General features: G+C 42.4%; 1 pseudogene; it reads right to left on the minus strand.

Annotated features, from left to right (window-relative positions):
• Nucleotides 1-2,345: 2,345 nt before the first annotated feature.
• LOC140228790 (uncharacterized) lies at nt 2,346-3,629 on the minus strand (annotated as a pseudogene).
• Between the last annotated feature and the right edge of the window lie 15,423 nt (nt 3,630-19,052).

A 19,052-nucleotide genomic window follows, 5' to 3' on the forward strand; every position in this document is an offset into this window, starting at 1 on the left:
CTGGAGACATTTTTCGGAGATAATTTAGCACCACTTTAACATCCCAGATGTGACTGTATCTGGCTACTGGGGGTCTAAGCTGAAAAACTCCTTTGAAAAACTGGCATATGACGGGATGTGATCCCACTGTGTGAGGACCATCAAGCACCACCAAAGTAGATAGTGCACTTCTTGCTGTATTCAAACAGCTGTAACTAGCTCCTTGTTGGTGAAACAACTCTGTGAAGAAATCCAAAACCAGGCTTGTTGTGGTGTGAATGAAGTCAACCTGTCTGCGTCTGCAGAAATCTTTCCATTTTCTGGTGTAGACTCCATATTGTGTCTTGGTTGAGGATCTCCAAGAAGCTGAAATTATGTCAACTGTCTTGTCACTCAGGCCTGTGTTTTTGTACTGTCTCCGCAAATCCTGCAACACAATAATTCGAGACGGTCATTAAGAGGATGTGGGGTATTGGAGACTGGCAGCTTTAATAGATTTCTGCTCTCTTTCAGGCAGAGGGGCTCCCCAACTATAAGCTCTTTAAGTCGTGGATACCACGCTTGTGTGGGCCAATTCGGAACAACTATTATCCCCGTTGCTTTATCTGCCTGTACCTTTTGTAAGCATTTTGCAATTAGACAGAAAGGTGGGAAAGCATAAAAATTCAGCGGACCCCAATCTGTTAGAAAAGCATTGACTGATTCTGCCTCTGGCTCTGGATACCATGAGATATATCGAGGTACTTGTGCATTCAATCTCGATGCAAATAGATCGATTTCTGGGGTACCAAATTGATCCACAACATCATTGAACACCTCTCTGTCAAGCATCCACTCTGATTTGTCATTAAATTTTCTGGACATGGTATCTGCCTCTGTGTTAAGCCGCCCAGGGAGGTGCTCTGCAGTTAGCCATATATTCCTCTCAACGCACCATCCCCAGATCCGGCGTGCTACCTCATCACAGTCTCTAGATTTACATCCTCCCATATTGTTTAGATATGCCACAGCTGTGGTATTATCTAGTCTGATTAATATGTGCACATCATGCAAATCTGCACAAAGGGCCATCAATCCAAACTCTGCCGCCAGAGTTTCTAGGAAATTAATGTCATTATTTCTTGCCCTGACTATTTCTTGTTCATTCCATCTTCCTCCCGTCTTTATGCGGAGGTCACTGGCACCCCATCCGGCCCCACTTGCATCAGTGCGTATCTCATGTTGCGGTCCTTTCCGCTGTATTGGGGATTTAAATCCTTTCACATTAAGAATCCACCATCTTAAGTTCTGCTTAGCATTCTCTGATAAATTCATTGGACGGTCGAAATGACCTCTATTCCTCTTAAGAGCATTTATCTTATCCCTCTCTAGGGACCGATAGTAGAGAGGGCCGTACTGAATAGCTGGGAATGTAGAAATGATTTTCCCAATCACTCTGGCAACAAAGCGGACTGATGGCTTATTCTGCCCAAGTAGGTCTGAACATGCCTCAATTATTTCCTCCTCCTTACTTTCTGGGAGTGAAATGGTCATTGCATGGGAGTCCAAAGTAAACCCTAAGAATTGAATTACTTGGGTTGGTTGGAGTACCGATTTCTCAGGGTGAACAAGGAAACCAAGCTGAGAAAACAAGCTTGTAGTTGCTTGGACTGCTTTGTGAGTAAGCTCTGCATCTTTCCCTATTATGATGGTATCATCCAAGTACCCGACAACCACATGCCCTTCCTGCCGTAGGGAAGCAAAAACTGGTTTGAGGAGTTTGGTGAAAAGTCTAGGGGCTGTGCTCAGACCGTTTGGTAGGACCTTAAACTGATACAGCTGTCTTTGCCATACAAACTTCAGGTATTTCTTATGGCTAGGGTGAATTGGGACAGAATAATAGGCATCCTGGAGGTCGACTGAAGCAAGGAAACAATTAGACGAGATCAAATCCATGGCTACGTGAATACCATCCATTTTGAAATGTTGGTAACTCATGTACTTATTAAGATCAGACAGATTGAGAATTATTCTGAGGCTGCCATTTTTCTTCGGCCTCGTGCAAATGTTTGACACAAATTCTCCACTTTCATGTGTACATGTTTCGATCACGTTCTTAGCCACAAGTTTTTGTATCTCTTCCTGAATGGCTTCTCTGTTTTTGTTGTCTTTCTGATATTCAAAGATAGGATAGGATCTCGATGGTGGTCCCCGTTCTGGGTCAAACTCAAGTTCATACCCTTTTTGTATGGCTGACAAAATGAACGGGTCAGCTGTTATTTTGCACCACTCATCATAAAATTGCTTCAGTCGACCTCCAACTTGAAAATTATGCATAGGCCTAGAATGAGAATTTGGATAACTTACCTCTTCAAGGCAAGCTCCTCTTAGACTCTCCTTGTAGCCTGGCCTGTCCCTGGCCTCTGCTGTGAGGGGTGGGGCGGCGGTCTGCTCCTCGTGGCTGGAGGTGCCGCATGGCGTCTGTGCGTCTGCCCCTGAAAACGTGCCCCTAAAAAAGGCCGATTTGAGGTCCCTGACTGTGGCGTATCCCTGTGGGATGTCCAGCCTGCATCTTGAAATCTGTTGCGCGAATATGGGTGAAAACCGCGACGCCCTCAGAATTCTCTGTTTTGTCCCCGCATGACACCTGCGGTGGCCTTTTGTTGTTCTTGCAGGTCTTTAACTTGTTTGGGCAAGTCATCTCCAAACAGAAATTTCCCAATTGGTGTTGAGGGTTTGCACAAATGCGTGAATCGCGAATTCATGTCAGGGCGGATGAGGTGTTTTCTGATGCAGCTCAGTTCAAACGTAGCATTGCTGAGAAGAGCAAGAGCATCTTGCTGCTGTTCTGAGATATCTTTGGAATCAATTTTGCGCATGAAGGCAACAAGGCCTCTGGAGAGAGAGTGCTGAACCCGCTGGAGTTTCAAGTCTCTGCTTTTTGTGCCCGATTTTAAGTTCTCCCAAATAGGAGGATTAACTCTCGGTACATCAAGCAGGCTGCAGTTGTTTGGCGAGGGATATTTCTTGGCTGTCTCTTCCAGGGAGATTTCTTCCAATTGGTGAGTGAGCATATATGTTACTGAATGTGCTACATTATCATCCACAGCCTCCCCAATCTCATTTGGGCGTGCAAATTTCGCGGCGAGAGAGGGCACGCTACTAGCATCCGGATCCATCTCCTGTTCCCCTGTGGGGAAAGAAAAAGTAGAACTACTTCCCTCTTCATCGTACTGATCGTAATCACTGTCATGCTCTCTTTCGTAGTCATATGCACCTCCTTGATAGGCAGAGCAGTGGGCAACGTGGCCCGCAGAGGCTGACTGACGTGAGCTTGAAGCCGATCTGCCGCTTGGCGAGGGAGTACGTTTGTCAGACGGGAGATGGTCAATCACTTTTGCTAGTAAACCTTCCAGGTTCTGAAGTCTTTTCTCCATACTAGAAATGTCCGAAGAACCCGCTGTAGCGGTAGAAATGCTCTTCCCTTTGCCAGATTTCTCTTTCCCTTTACTTCCACCCGCCTTTGCAGTGGGCACTAACGAATGCGTCGCACTCGGTTTGCTCTTCGTGCTGTCCGTGCCCGCGCCTGGCTTTGCCGGCGTCTGGGCCGAAGTTCCGGGGGCAGAGCGCGGCTGTGCCGGCCTCACCTCCGCTGCGGTATTCGCGTCCATGCGAGCTGATCAGTCCGAAAAATCTGACGAGAATTTTCCTCTAAACAGTAGGGAAGAAATCAAATCAGCTTCGCAGCTAAGCTACTGACATCCAACAAAAAGCGTAGTAGCTCAAAGTAACGTCGATGTCGAGTAAAAACGGCGGTTGAAAAAGATTTAGAAATCTGATCGGCGAGAAGAAATTAGAAACGGCGCCATATTGCGAGCGAATTGTCGGCGCATGCGCGAGCGGGATCTCATATTATGCCGTACGGAGAATTACGAATTAAAATCAATCAATCAGTGAAAATATAAAATCATACTTAATGAAATATCCGAGGAATCCCCGTGCAGGAAAAGCTCACAAAATTCAAATAAAGGAAAAAAAAAGTTTACAATCAGCACTGGATATACAAATACACGACATTAGGCAAAATAAAAATGTAGTGACGGCTGTATACATACATTTCAAGGCATTGAATAACTAAGAACTGTTATTTCACAATATATGTCTTAAAAAAGGTACGTTTGTAAAACCTTTTAAAAGTCAAAAGAGTTGGTGCATTTTGCAATTCAGTGGGAAGAGAATTCCAGGCAATGGAGCCCGAGTATCTGAAAGATTGTTTAAACATTTCATTGTTTGGCTTCGGTAATACTACATTTAACGAATTTGCATTTCTTGTGTTTAGGCCATGTCTATCAAAATACATTTCTACTTCATTGCAAAGCCTGACTGGTGCTGTGCCGTGAATGCATTGATACATGAGCATACAAAGAAAATAGTCACGTCGGGTTTCTAGGCTTTGCCATTTCAATTGGTTAAACAATTCAGTCACGCTTATATCACCATATCCAAATTGTTTGGAAACTACACGGGCAGCTCTTTTTTGAATGCGTCGTATAGAATCGCGATTTTTTGCGGAGCAGTTTCCCCACACAGAACAAGCATAGTCAAAACATGGTTGAATGGTAGACTTGTATAGGATGTTAAGTAACCGAGTGTCAAGGGTGCTACTAAGTCGTCGTAAAGAAAACACTTTATATGCTAAGCTTTTACACAGCTGTTTTACATGATTATCCCAAGTCAAATGAGGCCATTGAGATGTATGCCATCTACCGACAGGTGTGAGCGAGGGTCGATGTTGCTGTTGTCGATGAATGACCAGCCGTGCTTATTGGCTAGAAGTTTGAGACCTCTGTTTACATCTTCCACTTTGCTGAATTCCTTTGTTGTTTCATTTGCGCGATGTATGATCGATGAAAGTGTGATGGCAGAAGCACTAGTTTCCTCGACTATCTGGTCAGCCAGAGATGCTAATTTGGCAATCACCTCGTTGTCATCGTCATGGGGTAGATTATTCGTCCCCAGATGGAGGAGTATTTCATCAGGCTGATGTTGATTGGCCGCTGCACATGTTGCCTCAAATGCATCCTCTATCCGCGCACCAGGGAGGGATTTGCTAGCAACTCGTCGTCGCTTTGATAATCTCGAAGGTACTATCTTTTTTGTCATCGAGTCACCAATGATTAGAAGAGAGGCTCCTTCTGAAGTCACAGATTGGGGTGTGATTAGCGAGGCATGTTGTACTTTGTGTTTGTCACGGTAAGCTCTCAGTTGTTCGTCAGCGCTAGGATATTGGGCAGATGTTTGATGCTCCCCCGTTGAAGTAGTAAGGCCATTGATTCTCTCGGTTACATGCCGGTCACTTTCATTGTTTTGTGGAGTTAGTGCATTGACGAGCACCCGAAGATCATTCACTTCTTTCGAAAGGTGTTTGACTTGGAGTGATAAATTCTGGAGACACATTGAAGAATCCACGGGGCTATGGTCATTGTCATGGGCGTTGGGACTGTCAGACATGACAATAGGGCTAGCAGGTGTGGCAGTATTGCTGATCCGATTTCGGGAGGTTGACGGGTCGCCCTGAATGGATGTATCTAATAGCGTATTGTCGAAAAGAATTCCATTAGAAGTGACCCTGCTGAAATGGTGGCGGCCATTTTGGATGGCAATACTGCTGTAATGTCTAGCTATTTCCACGTTTAGATTTGCATATATCATTTTCAGTTCTCCAGTTAGATACTCTATCTGCTCCTCTTCCAGAGCTGCATCCCCAATGTCATGTTTCAGGAGATGATGTAACACAGTGTATATGCTATCATTGGTAATATGTTTCGGGAGCTTACAACGGAAGTCTTCAGTTCCGGGTTTTCCATAGAAAGTGTTAGTTTTCAAGGAATGTTTGCGTTTTGATTTCGCCATGGTATTTCACAGTGGGATAATATCAAAGATGATATCAAAGATGAGATGGTACGGGTAGTCTCATACAATAAGCCAACCTCACCTCGCCAACGGGAAAACTCACCCCTGGGTGTTCTTGTCGATGCTTTGCTGCAACATAACGTAGTGAAGCATATGGGACTAAGCTGATGAGCACTTCAGTCACATCCAGATCTCGATTTACGACCGTGTTTTCCCAGCAAATTTCACATTGATGCGTTTTGATTATTGGTCCTTTTGGTTCCACCATGCACCATTGTTCCTTTCGTGGTTGTATCTCCAGTTTTGAATTTTGATTCTTGCAAGAAATTGGGTGCATTTGCAGGAGGATTGTGTGGTCACTTGTGGTCACTTGTGGTCACTTATACTACACTCCCATCACTGCTTATAGCCCGGATCTGCCCGGATCTGCCAGATCTCACGTGGAGAGAGGTCTCCTTGCTCTCCACCAAAGTCAGACATCCTACCTGTTTTTCATCACATTTTGCGTGCTGACCACTGGACATTCCCGTTGTTGAAACGAAAAAGTTTCTTACACTACTTAGGAGTAATTTCTTGTAGATTTATACAACTCCTGCACAAGTGTGGACTTTCTTTCATGAATATGAAAATGATACGTAAAAGGGAACGTCCCAGTTAAGCAAAAGCTCAAGCTCATTTTACAGAGCTTAGAAAATCGTAAGCAATTGCTAGCAAGAACAAGCAAAAGGTATGTTTTATGCATACGTTTTTAAGTAAATGTTTTGTTTCTAAGCTTGCTTGTACTTGCTAGCAAAAGCCTCTGCTCGCAAGCAATTGCTTGTTTTTATGCATACGGATTCAAGTAAAGGCTAGCACAAGCAATTGCTAACGTTTATGCATCCGGCCCATTCCCGTGGTTGAAATGAAAAAGTTTCTTACACTACTTAGGAGTAATTTCTTGTAGATTTATACAACTCCTGCACAAGTGTGGACTTTCTTTCATGAATATGAAAATGATACGTAAAAGGGAACGTCCCAGTTAAGCAAAAGCTCAAGCTCATTTTACAGAGCTTGGAAAATCGTAAGCAATTGCTAGCAAGAACTAGCAAGAGGTATGTTTCATGCATACGTGTTTAAGCAAATGCTTGGTCTCTAAGCAATTGCTTGCGGGCAGCATGCAGTATTGCTTGTGCTTGCTAGCGAAAGCTTGCTTTACCAATACCTGACATTGTGTGTGTGTGTGTGTGTGGGGGGGGGGGGGGGGTTATGCCTCCGCCACAGTGTTGCCGGAGGCATTATGTTTTCGGGTTGTCCGTCCATCCGTCCTTCTGTATGTAATTTTGTGGACAGCGTAACTGAAAAAAAATGTTTGAGGTATCCTGATGAAACTTGGCATGTATGAGTAGATGAAGTTGTGCCTATCAACTTTTGGGTGCACATGCTCAAGTTCAAGGTCAAACTGTCGAAATTTCACTATTTCCCCCATATCTTTGCAATGCTTGAAGGCAAGTTTGGAGCCATCACATGAAGTGAAAGGTCAAAGGTCAAGTGGAAATGCTAAAATTTCTCTTATTTATTTTTTCTCTCCGTATCGCGGAAATAGTTCAAGGTATCTTCATGGAACCTTATACTTTTGCATGTACTCCCTGACAGTGATTCTCTTGGGAATTTGGGGGTCAAAGGTCAAAGGTCAAGATCAACCCCTCAAAATTTCAGTATTTCTCTCATATCTGTGCAATGCTTGATGGTATTTTATTGAAACTCAGTGTATACATGAATAACCCCATAGAGAAAGTTTTTGACCAAAACGTCAAAGGTCAGGTGAAAATGCAAAATTTCAAGGTATCGTCATGAAACTTGGTACATATTTATGCATGTACGGCCTGACAATGATTCACTGTAGAATTTTAGGGTCATGGGAACAAACGTCAGGAGTTTAAGACCAAGTTAAAGTGCTAAAATTTTAATATTTTATGCTGAAATTACACTTTTTCTCCTTACCTTGCAGATTACTCAATGTATAAATTCATAAAAGGGTCAAAGATCAAGTAAAAGTGATCGAATTCCCAAATACACCTGCTTTCTTAATATATATAAAGCCATTCATCCAATTAAACCTAGTTCAAGGAAAGTGAACACTCAATACATTTTTGACCAGAATGTCATTCGATTTTTTTTTTCCAGTAATGTGAAACTGTTGTCACACACTGTGAAGACATGCTGTAGACCTATTGGGAGAACCATGCATTATTGCGGAGGCATGCTAGTCGCCATAGCAACATTTTTAGTTTTTTTATCATTTTTAGGTGATCCGAGTATTCTCTCGGATCACCTATTGTATCTGTACGGATTCTTTCTTTCTTTCTTTCTTTCTTTCTTTATTTCTGGACAAAAGTTGTGCAGAGGTTAGCTCAGAAAGTGCAGTGCCTATCAATGTCAAACTTATACCATATATGTATCATGTCCCAAAGACGACAGATCTAATAAAATCATAGTGATCAGTCGACCGTGACGTCACTATGACGTCATTATATGAAAACACATTCTCATTCATATCTCATTAATGGAATGGAATTTTTCAATGAAATTTACGTCACATATAGTTCAAATTAAGTTTAATCTACTCATGTTTTCAAAATTCATCCATACCCTTAAAACGTGCGCGTACGCGCGCGTTGAAATATTTGTATGCTCCAATCGAGCTCAAAAATTTTTTGCACACGTTTCAGACCATTTAGAGCATTTTTTGAAAAATTGAAAAAATCGGACGGACGCGTACGCGCGCGCGCATATACGCACGCACAGCTCATATGCAATAACAATTTCACGTTTTTTCACTTTGATCGGATGTCTGAAATGTCAAGGAATATTTCTACCAAGTTTCAAGTCAATCCGACTCAAAATGACGTCATACGGGCCCGTCAAAGTTGAAATTCCGCGCGCGCGTCAATGGCGATATACAGTACAACAATGCCAAAAAACCGCCAATTTTAAATCCGATTTTACTCGTCAGGATGGACGGTGACCCCCAATTTTCTTTACATATTCTGAAAGCTGATGAGTTGTACATGTCATTTCATGGGTTGGCAATGCTGGAAAAATGATGAAAAGATATCAAATTTCTTAATAAATCAAAACAAGTAAATTTTCAAAATTACGTCATCAAATTTCAAGTTTACTCGACCGTATCTCACTTATCCTTAGTCAATTTTCACCCAGATTTCAGTATGCTGTAGCTTATTTAATGCTCTATCAGTTTTAATAATCAAAAATTTCGCTGGATGAAGTCTTCACCTCGTAAAAATAGATTGAAGGTAACCTTGTCAAATTTGACCCATTTGCGAGTTATCTCTATGGGAGTACAGTTTTTCTTGAAATGAAAATTAACATGACTGTCTTTATCGAGCACTATCTAACTTATCCTGCGGTGAATTTCTCCCAGATTTTAATATGTGTTAGCTGAGACTTTGCGCTATCGGGTATGTGTCCTCCGGGTTTTTTTTTTTCATACGACGTCGAAATCACGTCGAAAAACTTCGCTTAAATTAAAGCTTAGCTTCGATGTATTTTCATATTTCTTTCTTTTTGCACATTTCTTTGCAATAACACATGAAAGACATTCCCTAGTACCCCCATATTTTGAACATGTTTAGTTCATGTGACGTACATTATTTTATAAGGTCACAACTACTTGATCGAACACCATCTTGGGTAGGTAAATTAGGGTCAAAGGTCATAAATTTATCATCCTGTATCTTGGTGAATACATGTCCTATCTTTCCAATATTTCGCACACACAAAGACCACGTTACCAAGATCATTTCACAAAATAACCAGTTTTTTCTTAGATGCCATTTTAGCTGTGCAAAGTGGGGTCAATGGTCAAATATACTTCATTATGTATCTTCGTTATAGTGTATACCGACTTTGGTACCAAAGATGGCAGACCTGACTCTCTTTTCTGAATGAGAATCCAAACATCACATGGCCAATCTCCATAACCACAGATGAAACCTTTACGGTCATGCCTATTGGGATCAGGACTCAAATCATTGATTTTCGAAAAGAGTACTAGCTCACTTACCCTTCGGTGAATTTCTCCCAGATTTTAATATGTTGTAGCTGAGACTTTGCGCTATCGTACGTGTCCCCTTTTTTTTTCATACGGTGTCGGGATCACGTCCAAAAACGTGGTTAAAATTAAAGGTTATCTTCGATGTATTTTCATATTTCTTTCTTTCTCCAATTTTCTTTGCAATAACTCAAGAAGAATAGCCCCTATCACCCCCATATTTTGCACATGTTTAGTTCATGGTACGTACATTATTTCATAAAATAACAACTACTTGATCAGACACCGTCTTGACATGTAAATAAGGGTCAAAGATCATAAATGTTTCATCCTGTATTTTAGTCAATACATGTCCTATCTCTGCCATGGGATTATGTTGCACACGCAAAGACCATGTCACATCGATCATTTCACAAAGTAATCACTTTTTGTTCAGATGCCATCTTGGCTGTGCAAAGTGGGCTCAATGATCAAATATACTTCATTCTGTATCCTCGTTATAGTGTGAACGGAATTTGGTACCATAGATGGCAGACCTGACTCCCTTTTCAAAATCAGTATCCAAACATCACACAGCCAATATCCCTAAACACAGATGAAACCTGTATAGTCATGCCTATATTGGGATCAAAACTCAAACCACTGATTTTCAAAAGATCGGATCACCTAATTTGTCAGTCTTGACAAATTCCAAGTCTAGTTTTTTTTTTTTTTTTTTTTTTTTTTTTTGTAGTTGGAAATATCTCGCCAGTAATACAAAGCATAAATTTTACGTTCCCACACGGTACCGACTACCTCGATGTGGCATGCGGGTTAGGGTTTACTGTGACGAGTGTGAATATAGGACAACGAATATAGGCTACATGTACGTACTGCCAATAGACCCTTAGGATTTTGTTATTGTTGTAGTTGTTGTTGTTTTGTGTGTGTGTGTGTGTGTGTGTGTTTGCTTATTATGTGATCAAGAAAGATGAGAAATAAGGAATAATATTCAATGTGTGGCTCTCATAGTTTGGAATTCCACTGTATGTATTATGATGTATAGGACCCTACATAACCCTTCAACGGTTATAGGGTCTGTGTTCCAACCACTTAAAGGAGCTGTTTCAATCATGGAAGGGCATTGTATGTATCCTGTTTGTAGTGCCCTTTCATTTTCAGTACTATTCAAGATATGGAAAACTAATTTATGTAAAGTTTTTTATTATTTTTCTTCCATGCATTGGTGTCGGGAACTGTATCAGGCTGTGTGCAGTAAATGCAAGTTGTAATGATTTTGTAATACTTGTAATATGTTCTCTGTATTATGTACGTGGGCAGGTGTCTGAAACTATTCTACATTGTATTAAAAAAAAAAGTCTTGGCTCTGATAGGCAACGTGTTTATGTGATGTCATTTATTTACTGTGTTAAAGCGATGTCATGTGTTCACAGCATTAGTACCGTTGTGGGCATCTGCTTTCGACAAGCGACTAACGTGACTCATCACGAAAAGGGTTATTTTCTGTATGAAGAGAGGTTTACAGCTATCCCTGTGTGTACAGTCCTTTGTCTTTATATCCGTGTTTGTATGATGCTGAAGAGGTAATGTTGCCTTCGGAGTCGACCAACAAATCAGAGCAACGTAAACACATCATTCGTGCATGAGTACCATTCATATCGGGCAGTATAAAGCCGAATGCCCACTGTGTGACCTGAGTCTGCGAGCTGGTGCGAGCTGGTGCGAGTTGAAAGTGGCCTTGAGCTCGTGCGAGCTCGTGCAAGCTCGCACCAGCTCGCCGGCGAGTTAGTGCGATCTCATTGCGGACACGACCTCTTCATTTTCCACTGTGCGACTTCTTTGCGAGCTCGCTGCGAGCTCCCTAGTAAAGTAAATTCCTTTTGATCCATTTCTACGCATGCGTGCACGGTGGAGGAATATGTATGCAAATTTCGTATTCTTTCGCACACCGAGCGCGGTAGGCCTAACTTTGCTCGTGTGGATTTACAACCAGGAATTGGTCTGGAATGCTTCATTTTATTTGTTTGTTTAACGTCTATCATCAGCTTTCAAAAGCTTTTTTTTTTTTTTTACCCCGAGGGTTTCTGCACTGCAGGTCAACAAAATTAGCGGTCCTACCATACAGGTCCAGCTTGGACATGGCCGGCGGAACCGTAGGGGCCGTGGGGGCTCGGCCCCCACACTTTTTTGTGCACCATACAAAGGAATATAAGATGTCATCACTTTGGGCCCCCACACTTTTTTTTTTTTAACCCGGAAGTAAGTAGGTGGCGCTAAATAGAAATAGATAGAGATCTTGAAGTGAGTGTGGTAAGGTAATGTTTTATTGTTGTTGTTGTTGTTTTTTTTTTTTTTTGGGGGGGGGGGGGAGGGGCTTGTTAGCTCATGGAACCCGGAAGTGGACCCCCACACTTTTCAAAACGCTCCGCCGGCCCTGTTGGAGGCCCCTTCGGCCCACTTCTTCTCCTTTCTGGGCCTATTGTGGTATCCGACTGCCACCACATTGTGGAGCAAGTCATTAACTGGTCCGTCTCACTGCACGATTAGCTCTTCTTGCTCAGCAGTTAGCCTGAATGGGCTCTTTAATGGAACAGACGGTGTCATCGTACATTAAAATATGTGGCTTTTAAAGGGGAATTACGGTACAGCTGAGTCTTCAATGAAAGGAAGGAATAATTTTCTAGCAAAAAACAATGTAAATTTGATCAAAATTGGCTGTAAAAAAAGAAGTTACATTTTGAAGTTTTGTTAGTTTTTTTGGAAACAGATCTTGAACAATACGAATATGCAAATAGTGAAGTCTTGATTGTACTTTTTTCACAACTTGCCACATAGGTTGTACATAGATTACATTTCTAGTTCATTATTCAAGTTCAATTTCGCCTGCGTCTCAAATCCTGATGATAACTGTAACAGATCATTATTCAAGTTATTCAACCCGGAATAACATATTTTACACTTTGATAACAAACAATGATTGTATGTGTAACATTGTGGTTTTTGTTAAAACAAAAGGAAAGAAAGATTTCTGAGAATCAAAGTTAAAACAAAAAGTAACAAAGAAATAAGTTTTCTTGAAAATTAGTCATCCTGCGTCATTCAGGAAGTCCAATCCTTCCGGTCACTTTCTCCACTTTTACTTTCCAAATTTGGGCATAATGTCCACTCTCTGCCCTCCTTGGGTCAAGCTATGACCTCATAGCCCTCCACCCAAACAAAGTGGCAGTAAAAGTGGGTTCCATGACATTTGCTCCGGTGACATATGCTCCGACGACAATTGCTCCGAAAAATGCGACAAATGCTCCGCGACATTTGCTCCGCGACAATTGCTCCGCCGAAATTTGCTCCGCCGACAAATCCTCGGGCGATATTTGCTCCAGCGACATATTTTGCTCCGGCGACGTTTGCTCCTACGACAAATGCTCCGGAGGCATTTGCTCCAGCGACGTTTGCTCCGGCGACATCTGCTCCTACGACAAATGCTCCTAAGGTGCGACAATTGCTCCGGTGACATTTGCTCCGGCGATATTTGTTCCTACGACATTTGCTCTGGCGATATTTGCTCCTACGACATTTGCTCTGTCGTCATATGATGCAAAGGTCTGAAAGTACACACAGGTACGATATTTGCTCCGGCGACAATTGCTCCATTGACAATTGCTCCTACGACATTTGCTCCGACGTCATATGATGCAAAGGTCTGAAGATACTCACAGGTACGACCTTTGCTCTTCCGACGTTTGCTCCTACGACAAAATTAATGTTCCGGCGACATTTGCTCCAGTGACGTTTGCTCCGGCGACATTTGCTCCGACGTCATATGATGTAAAGGTCTGAAAGTACACACAGGTACGAAATTTGCTCCGGCGACAATTGCTCCGATGACAATTGCTCGGAGGACATTTGATGCAAAGGTCTGAAGGTACAGACAGGTACGACATTTGCTCCTCCGACATTTGCTCCGGAGACAAATGCTCCGGCGACAGTTGCTCCAGCGACAAATGAAAGTTAAGAACATCAAACACGATACCGTCAGCGTTGGAATAAAAATTAAATTGAAATTGAAATACATTAATTTTAAGCGCCCCGTCCAGCAGGGGCGAAAATTTCGCAATTTTCAGTTATATTATTGACAAGTTTTAGACAAGAAAAGTGCCTTATTGTTTAATTTTGTCTTTAATTAATTGATTTATTTATCATTTCTTAACCTTCCGGTGGCACATTCGTTCCCCCCGAAGAAAAATTCTTGGGGATGGGGGTGGGGGGGGGGGGGGGGGCAAGGGCCCACTCTGTCTCCCGCTCCGGCGCCCATGTGTTCAATTCAATTCAATTGAGTTTATTGATCTGATCCAAACAAAAAGTATTACAATAAATTTTCGACAAATAGTATGTGACTTTCACAACTGAGGAAATAACGAAATAACATGACTTTCACAATTTTCAAAATAACTAATATGACTTTTACAATTGACAAAATAACAAATACATGAATAGCAAAATCAGAAAATACGTATCTATGAAACATTACCATTAATATAATTCAGCGAACTGTAACATTGCTAAATCAATTATAGTGTTATCAAAGTAATAAGTGGGGGTATCATGATGATTAACTACCGAAATAAAATCGTAGATTTCTTCTGGCCATGTTTTAACAACCCCCCCCCCCAAGAAACCGAATAACAAATCCATTATCCACGTATTCTTTTTCGCACTAGGAAATAATGTAAATTTTAGACCCACATATAGGTTTATAATCAGGGGGCTGTAGAGCCCACTAATGTCAACATCGACCACTAATGTCAAAACAACCACTAATGTCATAACACGTCGACGACAAATGTCATAACAACCACTAATGTCATAACACGTCGACGTCAAATGTCATAATGACCACTAATGTCATAACACGTCGACGACAATGTCAAAATCGGATTAACCACTAATGTCATAACACGTCGACGACAAATGTCAAAATTTCCGTTTTTACTGCAAATGTCATAACACGTCGACGACAAATGTCAAAATTTCAAAATTTACTGCAGATGCCATAACGCGTCACACGGGCGCATCCAGGAATTTCGTAAAGGGGAGTCGCCTTTACTAAATCAAAGGCTGGGGAGACCCCCCCCCCCCATTTTCTTGTTTTTATTCCTGTTGCGTTAACAAAATATAGAGAGGGGGCACCAGAGGGGGATGCGCCCCCTCTCAATCCGCGATTGCGTCAACACGCAAATGTCAAAATTGTATTAACCACAAATGTCACATGCACGACGTCGACCACAAATGTCAAAATTTCCAAACGTACTGCAAATGTCATAACACGTCACAGGGGCGGATCCAGGAGTTTCGTAAAGGGGAGGTGCCTTTACAAAATTAAAACTGCCGCACCCCACCCCCATTTTTTCATTCTTTCTAATGTTTTAAGTAAAGAAAAAAAAAAGAGACGGAGCACCAGAGGGGGATGCGCCCCCTTCTCGATCCGCCATTGCGTCAACCACAAATGTCAAAACTCATTGCTTGCATTATAGGGGCGGATACAGGTATTCCGTAAAGGGGAAGCGCCTTTACAAAATTAAAGCTGCCGCAACCGTACCCCACTTTGTATTTCTGCTGTTTAAAAAAAAAAAAAAGATAGGGGGCACTAGAGGGGTGCGCCCCCCCCCCCCCCCGATCTGTGATTGCTTCAACCAGAAGTTAATGCCAAAACCCATCGTTCGCATTCCAGGGGCGGATCCAGGAATTCCGTAAAGGGGAGGAGCCTTTACAAAATAATTATTAGGGCTGCCGCACCCCCCCCCCCAATTTTCGTTTTTATTCTTATTGTTTTGATTAAAAAAAAAGAGGGGGCACCAAAGGGGGATGTGCCCCCTTCTCGATCCACGATTGCGTCAACTACAAATATCAAAACTCATTGTTTACCTTACACGTCTACCACAAATGTCAAAATTTCCAACCGTACTGCAAATGTAATAGCGTGTCACAGGGGCGGATCCAGGAGTTTCGTAAAGTGGAGGCGCCTTTACAAAACTAAGGCTGCCGCAACCCTACCCCATTTTTTTTCTTTTTATTTCTGCTGGTTTAACAAAAAAAAAAATAGATAGGGGCAATAGAGGGGGTGCCCCCCCCCCCCCATGTGAGATTGCGTCAACAACAAGTTAATGTCAAAACCAATCGTTTGCATTCCAGGGGCGGATCCAGGAATTCAGTAAAGGGGAGGTGCCTTTACAAAATAGTTATTAAGGCTGCCGCACCCCATCCTATTTATTTGTTTATTTTTATTGTTTTAATTAAAAAAAAGAGAGGGGGCACCAAAGGGGGATGTGCCCCCTTATCGATCCGCGATTTCGTCAACCACAAATGTAAAAACTCATTGCTTGCCTTAGAGAGGCGGATCCAGGAATTCCGTAAAGGGGAGTCGCCTTTAAAAAATCAAAGACTGACGAGACCCCCCCCCTCCATTTTCTAATTCTTATTTCTGTTGCGTTAACAAAACATAGAGAGGGGACACCAGAGGGGGATACGCCCCCTCCCGATCCGCGATTGCGTCAACCGCAAATGTCAAAAATTGTATTAACCACAAATGTCATAAGACGTCGACCACAAATGTCAAAATTTCCAAACGTACTGCAAATGTCATAGGGGGCGTCACAGGGGCGGATCCAGGAGTTTTGTAAAGGGGAGGCAAAATTAGAACTGCCGCACCCCTATTTTTGTTTTCTGTTGTTTAAAAAGAAATTGAAAGGAGGCACCAGAGAGGGATGCGCCCCCTCTCGATCCGCGATTGCATCAACCACAAATGTCAAAACTCATTGCTTCCATTATAGGGGCGGATACAGGTATTCCGTAAAGGGGAAGCGCCTTTACAAAATTAAAGCTGCCGCAACCGTACCCCATTTTTTCTTTGTATTTCTGCTGTTTTAACAAAAAGAAAAAAAAAAGATAGGGGGCACTAGAGGGCTGCCGCACCTCCCCCCCCCCCAATTTTCGTTTTTATTTTCGTTGTTTTGATTTAAAAAAAGACGGGCCACCAAAGGGGGAAGTGCCCCCTTCTCGATCCACGATTGCGTCAACTACAAATATCAAAACTCATTGTTTGCCTTACAGGGGCGGATCCAGGAATTCCGTAAAGGGGAGGCGCCTTTACAAAATTAAAACCTGCCGCACCCCCTTATTTTCATTTCTGTTGTTTTAACAACAACAACAAAATAGAAAGGGGGCACCAGAGGGGGGTGCGACCCTCTCGATCGGCATTTGCGTCAACCACAAATGTCAAAACTCATTGCTTGCCTTACAGGGGGTCCAGGAATTCCGTAAAGCGTAAAGGGGAGACGTCTTTCTTTTGTTTTGAAACGAAAAAAAAAAATAAAGAAAAAAAATGGGGGTGCGGCAGTCTTTAATTTTGTAAAGGGGCCTTCCCTTTACGGAATTCCTGGTTCCGCCTCCTGCAATGCAAACAATGGGTTTTGCCATTAACTTGTGGTTGACGCAGTCGAGGATCGAAAGGGGGGCGCGGTTCCCTCTCCCCGTCTCAATTTTCGTTAACACAATAGAAATTAAATGAAAAAAGGCGAGACGGTTTCGCAAGCCTTTGATTTTATAAAGGCGTCTCCCCTTTACGGAATTCCTGGACCCGCCCCTATAATGCAAGCAATGAGTTTTGGCATTTGTGGGTGACGCAATTGCCGATCAAGAGGGGGCGCATCCCTCTCTGGTGCCTCCTTTCAATTTTTTTTTTAAACAACAGAAATAAAAAGGGTGGGGTGTAAGCTTTTATTTTGTAAAGGTGCCTCCCTTTTACGGAATTCCTGGATCCGCCCCTGTAATGCAAACGATGGGTTTTGACATTAATTTCTGATTGACGCAATCTCAGATCGATGGGGGCACTAGAGGGGGGGGGGGCGCACCTCCCCCCCCCCCCTAGTGCCCCCTATCTATTTTTTGTTGTTAAAACAGCAGAAATAAAAAGAAAAAATGAGGTAGGGTTGTGGCAGCTTTAATTTTTTTAAAGACGCCTCCCCTTTACGGAATTCCTGGATACGCCCCTATAATGCAAGCAATGATTTTTTACATTTGTGGGTGACGCAATCGCGGATCGAGAAGGGGGCGCATCCCCCTCTGGTGCTCCGTCTGTTTGTTTGTTTTTTTAGTTTTTTTTTGTTTTTTTTTTTTTTTTTTTTTACTTAAAACGATGGAAAAAAAATAAAAATGGGGGTGGGGTGCGGCAGTTTTAATTTCGTAAAGGCGCTTCCCCTTTACAAAACTCCTGGATCCGCCCCTGTGACGCGTTATAACATTTGCAGTACGTTTGGAAATTTTGACATTAACTATAGTGGTCGACGCATTATGACATTTGTGGTTAATCCAATTTTGACATTTGCGGTTGACGCAATCTCGGATCGAGAGGGGGGCATTCCCCTCTGGTGCCCCCTTTGCTATATTTTCTTAACGCAACAGAAATGAGAATAAGGAAATGGGGGGGGGGGAGTCTCGCCAGCCTTTGATTTAGTAAATCCCCTTTAAATTAGTAGTTCCCCTTTGGGGAATTCCTGGATCCGCCCCTGTAAAGCAGGCAATGACATTTAACATTTGTGCTTGACGCAATCGCGGATCGAGAAGACGGCACATCCCAATTTGGTGCTCCCTAACCTTTTTTAATCAAAACTATAAAAATGAAAACAAAAAATGGGGAGGGGTGCGGCAGCCCTAATAATTATTTTGTAAAGGCGCCTCCCCTTTACTGAATTCCTAGATGCGCCCCTGTATAATGACATTAACTTCTGGTTGACGCAATCTCAGATCGGGGGGGGGGGCACCCCCTGTAGTGCCACCTATGTATTATTATTTTTTTTTAACCGAAATTAAAAAAAAAAATGGGGTAGGGTTGCGGCAGCTTTAATTTTATAAAGGCGCCTCCCTTTTACGGAATACCTGTATCCGCCCCTATAATGCAAGCAATGATTTTTGACATTTGTGGGTGACGCAATCACGAATCGAGAAGGGGGTGCATCCCCCTCTGGTGCTCCGTCTCTTGTTTTGTTTTTTTCTTTACTTAAAACAATAGAAAAAAATGAAACAAAACTGGGGGTGGAGTGTAGCAGTTCTAATTTTGTAAAGGCGCCTCCCCTTT

This window comes from Diadema setosum, chromosome 5 (genome assembly GCF_964275005.1).
Source record: "Diadema setosum chromosome 5, eeDiaSeto1, whole genome shotgun sequence".
In the NCBI taxonomy this organism is placed as follows: domain Eukaryota; kingdom Metazoa; phylum Echinodermata; class Echinoidea; order Diadematoida; family Diadematidae; genus Diadema; species Diadema setosum.